Source organism: Lycium barbarum, chromosome 3 (genome assembly GCF_019175385.1).
Source record: "Lycium barbarum isolate Lr01 chromosome 3, ASM1917538v2, whole genome shotgun sequence".
Lineage (NCBI taxonomy): Eukaryota > Viridiplantae > Streptophyta > Magnoliopsida > Solanales > Solanaceae > Lycium > Lycium barbarum.
Window position 1 is genome coordinate 55,776,792 of NC_083339.1, and position 5,620 is coordinate 55,782,411.

A 5,620-nucleotide genomic window follows, 5' to 3' on the forward strand; every position below is an offset into this window, starting at 1 on the left:
CAAGAGCGTGCATGAAGGCCCCCGTTCTGAACCGGGGGAATGCTTGGATCGAAGAAAAGGAAAGGCATCATTTGGTCCGGTTCTTTCATGACCGGGTTGTTCGAGGCCGTATGTCCGTTTGATCGTGGCCGGTGGTCCGGGAGATCCGTTGCGCGGTTGCCACGCGTCAATGGCGTCTTGCTATGTTCAACTGTCAATCGTACGGGTGTCAGATCGTACGGTCAACCTAATCCAACCTAACCCAACTCAGAGCTTTTTCATTATTATTTTATTATTCATGTTGTGTGAAGCCCATGGGGGGCTACTATAAATAAGAGACATTGTCGTCCTCTTGGGAGGTTGGCTCCTCGATATCAAGAACTCTTGTAATAGCAAAATATATATAAATCTCCCTCTCGAACATCATATTCGATCCACATTTGTTGTGCTTATTTCTTACGTTTCTTAAGTCAAATAACGCTTATGCATTAGTAGACACACGAATCTATAGCAAACCATTGATCATCAGTTGTTCTTTTATAGCGTATTCATATACTTCTTCTCTTTATCAAATAAGTTCAAGATATAACCACATATCCTATACCTCACCTACAATTTTGATTGATTATCCGAAACCGGGGTAAACAAAATATTGTATCGAATACCAGAATACCAAAATTTTAATTCTTATAACTTGATATTTATCAAAGTATGCATCCCCAGTGGTTAGTGGTTGTGCTGAATGTTTGAATGTATGATATGGAGAGAGGGGAGTGAGATTGTGGGATTTTTTTTAACAAAAAGAGTAAGTCGTTCGGATACTTAATGTTTGAATGTATGATATGGAGAAAGGGGAGCGAGATGGTGGGATAAAATAATATTTTCTTTATTTCAATTATGTGATACACTTTTCTTTTTAGTCTGTCCCAAAAAGAATGATAAATTTTCATAATTAGAAATAATTCAACTTGAAAATTTCCTTTTTACCCTTGATGAAATTATTTACCGCCACATAAATATATATGGCTTGTTTTAGACCACAAGTTTTAAAAATCTTCCTTTCTTTCTTAAATTTCATGTCTAGTCAAATTATGTCACATAAATTGGGACGAAGGGAGTACTAAGTTTGATGTGATAAAGTGGGATATCTAGGATTAAGTTTGGGGTTAAATTTATACTATGGTTGGATAAATTTACACCTCATAGTACAAATTTAATTCCAAACTTAATCTTAGATTTCCATGTTATCCCACGTACCAAACGACTCCAAGAGATCAGATATTAGAGATAGAAGATGTCTGGTTTGGTATAAAAAATGGAGAGGGACATGCTTCTGGATGAAGACCACAAAAAATTATCAGTACTTTCTTTTGGATCCTTGGAGTAATTCTCACGCTTCTACATTTCCCAGTATGGAATGTTTTGGCACCATGGCGAACTCCCTCTTCCGGTAACAACTAAACCAAATTAGCCAACTTTCCAGCTTTTCGTTTTATTTTGTAAATTTTGGATTTATGAAACAGCCCATTTCAACATGTCGATGAATTAAAGAATCCCTTGTAGATACTCCGCTGGAAATCGCAGTTTTTTCCGTCAGTTTAAAGTACTCACCGTGTTTCAATTTGTTTGTCTGATTTTAACTTAGCATGAAGTTTAAGAAAGTAAAGAAGACTTTTAAATCTTATGATCTTAAACTAAAAGATGTGTAAAATGTACCAAAATGCTGTTTAATCTTATGATCTTAAACATGCTGAAAAGTTGAAATTAAAGAGTTTCTGAAAAAAGGAAAAAGACATTCTTTTTTTATACGAACCATAAAGGAAAAAAATATTCATTTTTTAAACGAACTAAAAAGGAAAGTGAGACAAACAAATTAAAACGGAGTGATTAAAATTTAAAAAAAAAAAAAAAAAAAAAAAGAGGGCGCATAATGTGTAACTAGTTGCAATTAGAAAACATTTCCTATCGAAGAATATCACTAGGATTTAGTTCATTTTAAGGATTTTTTGCATTTTGTTGAGTTCTTGTGAATTTTAATGATTAACAAACGAAATTGGGTTGTGCTAAATTTGTAGAAATTACTAAATAGAATTTCTTAATTGAGAATTATTATTAAACTGACTTGTTCTACAATTGGCTAATGTGCGTTAATTTGTTTGATGCCTAGAACACACAAATGGATCACTTGATGAAGACTTGAGATGTTAAATCTTGGAGTAAAATTATTAAGCTTGTATGTCTCCTTGAAATAAGGAATGGCCTTGACTTGGATGACTTGTAAATAATGGCTGCAAGTTGTAGTTTGAAAAAACAAGAAAAGTTGTCTCAACCCATGTGAGTAGTTTGAAAATATTGTCCAACCCATGTGGGCAGTTTGAAAAAATTGTCTTAACCAATGTGGTGATAAGATAGTGTTGCTGGGATAGTAATTCTTTGAATAGACTTTTATTCTTCACTAACTATATATATTGCTCAAGTCTTCATCTTGCAGGATACACGTCCAGCACCATTCACTACAAGTTAGTGCAAATATTGAGAGCATTTAAATAGTGAATTGAAAAGCAAAAGAGTGCAGTTTTTGAAAGCTAAAATGTGCAGAGGAAACATACTATGACACTGTTCCATTCCAAGGTTCCATAACATTCTGTCCAGTCTTAGTTCTCTGTATTAAAATCCAGTCTTAGTTCTCTGTAGTAAAATTATTTTTGAGTTGTAACCTATTTTGCTTAATCTAGAAGCATTGCTTAGGTTTTACTTTATTCCAAACTTTCAGCTTCAAGCTAGAGTTAGCTTGAAGGGGTTGCTACATTCAAGTGATTGTAGGCATTGAAGGGGCTAGGGGTAGTCTATTAAGTTACATAAGTTTGTAATCTGAATTTGGCTAAAGTTTAGTGAAGTTGGGGGTAAATCCTACCGGGGTGTGGGTCGTGATTTTTTACACCTTTTAAGCCGGGTATTTTCCACATAAAAATCTTGTGTTCTTATTTATTCCACAATTTTCATTCTACAAATAGTAGTATAAGAACCATGTTCCTTCTAGTGGTTCACTGTGCTGAAAGTTAGGCAAATCTTAACTGGTTGCGAAAATTTGGTATGACCCAATTAAACCCCTCTCTTGAGTCTAAGTGGTGTCTAAATTAACAATTAGTATCAGAGTGGGTATTCTCTAGTAAGGCTAACACCTTGAAAAAGATCCAAGTATGAGTGCACCACAAACTATGAATGAGGGACAGTCCATTACTCGACCTCCACTATTTAATGGGCAATATTACAGTTGGGGGAAGTCTCGTATGGAGAACGTTTTACAAGCTGAGGATTACCAATTTTGGGTAATAACTAGTGGTTGTCCACTGGCTCCAATGAAAGATGATGCAACTGGAAACAAGGTTCCCCAAAGAAAAGGCTGGCTTGGGAGAAGAAGATTACAAGATGCCGGAGAAAAATGCTAAGGCCATAAAAATACTCACATGTGGACTTGATCTCGATGAGTATAATTGAATCTCTGCTTGTGGATCTGCAAAAGAGATGTGGGAATCATTATAAATTGTACATGAAGGAACAAATTAGGTAAAACAGTCTAGAATTGAATTACTTATGACTGACTATGAATTGTTCACTATGAACAAAAATGAGTCCATCAAGGAGATGCAGTCAAGGTTCACAATTATTACAAATAAACTCAAGTCACTTGGAAAAACTTTCAAGTCAGAGGTGCTTGTAAGAAAAGTGCTTAGGATTTTGCTTTCTTCATGGGAAAGCAAAGTTACGGCTATTCAAGAAGCTAAGGAGATGAACAAATTAACAACGGATGAACTGATTGGAAACTTGCATACTTATGAACTAAGAAAAAGTTCTCAAATGAAACAAGAGTCAAAGAAAGATAAATGGTTGTCCATAAAGGAAAAAGTGTGTGGTAACTCTGACTTTGATGATGATGGCATGGCATTAATCACTCGTAAGTTCAAGAAGTTTCTCATGAAAGGCAAAAGCTTTATAAAGGGAAATTCAAGTAAGGCAAACCGACAAGCCTCGGTTTGATGGATGTTTAAAATGTGAAAAACTGGATCACATGATCATAGATTGTCCAATGTGGGAAGAAGAGTATAAATGGGCAAAGGAACAGAAGATGAACCAGATGAAGGAACAGGTCCATGATTGATTCCAAACTCTGAAAAAGCCATCCAACAAAGCTTTCACGAGAGCTATGCTAGAAGCTTGAGAAGATAGTTGTAATGACCCGTTAGGTCGTTTTAGTTATTTTGACTATTTTACCCCTAATTACCCTTCCCCTAGCTTCATTAGAGTATATTTGACTTGTGGAGATGGGTGGGGCGGTTCTCAAGGCATTCGGATGAGATTTGGGTGAGAAAATGGGATTTGTGAAAGTTTATAAGTGTTGGGTTGACCAAAGTCAACATCGGGGGTAAATGAGTCCTTTTGGAAATTTCATCGATTCCATTAGGTCCGGAATATCGATTATGACTTGGTTGAGTGGTTGGTTCGGTTAACGAGGGACTCGGGGATATTTTAGACTTTTGGTTGGAAACCTAATTTTCAAGGATTGGAGTTGACCACGGTCAACACCGGTCATGATGATCTCCTTTGAGAATTTTGAATGCGCTAGTGAGTTCATAACGTGTTTTATGATTGAAATGCATATTTGGTTTGTGTCGGGGAGGTTCCACATGAGTTTGGGGTATTGGACCGGAATTGGGGAAAAACCAATTTTTTATTGTTTTCAGTGAATCTTGTTTTCTTCAACGCGTTAGCGAGTTGTAGTGGACCAGGAGAGTAGCATTCGAGAGCCGAGGGCTCATGTTCGCGAAGAAGGGTGTGGCCTGGGCCGGATTGGGATGACCCATATCGTTCGCGATGGCCTCTTCGCGATCGCGATGAGTAGGCTGGTCAGGGCTCGCGTTCGTGTGGCATGACCGCCTTTGCGAAGAGAAAATTAGGCCTGGGCAGATTTTAAACCCCATTTCGTGTTTATACCCTTCTTTCACATATTTGGAGCTTGAGACCTCAGTTTAAGGAGATTTTTGAAGGAATTTGCAAGATTCATCAAGTGTGAAAGTTTCTAATCTCTCTTTTACTTTTATATCATTAATTAGTAAGGATTCCCATGTTAGAAATCGTGATTTAAGGATGGGATTTGATGGTTTATGAACCCTCAGCTAGAATTTGAGGATTCTTGATTTGACCATGAATATGATGATGGATTTGGTTCATATTTGGTATATAGACACCATAGATGCTGGGTAAGCTTATTGGGTTGAATTTCCCTTTTTGCCCCTTGTGGCTCGAAATCCTATTTTAGGTGACTTTTTGGGTTCGGAACTAAAGTATGAACCCAATTTTTGTTATACCCCATTTTAAACGGGTCAAATCGGAGTACAACATATTGGTAATTCCTATTTGTTTATTTTTAAGGAGTCGCCACATAATTATTTTAATAGTGAATTAGGACACCTAAATATTAACTAAGGTAAAGCTAAACTAAACCTCCGTTAATGGTCTACTTAATTAGTGTGATTCTAGGTAAGAGTTCTTGATTATCCTAAAGGGAAGGGGTTAGGCATCCTTTTGAATCCGTTAATTACGGTTACAGACCAAACTTAGGTTATTTAATTAGGAATAAAAA

The 5,620-nt window shown here is 36.4% G+C and overlaps 1 long non-coding RNA gene across 1 annotated transcript; it reads left to right on the forward strand.

Annotated features, from left to right (window-relative positions):
• Positions 1–1,183: 1,183 nt before the first annotated feature.
• Positions 1,184–5,364, forward strand: LOC132631226 (uncharacterized). Its single transcript, XR_009578824.1, has 2 exons — positions 1,184–1,429; positions 2,457–5,364. It is a non-coding gene; the product is annotated as an uncharacterized LOC132631226 (long non-coding RNA).
• Positions 5,365–5,620: the final 256 nt, after the last annotated feature.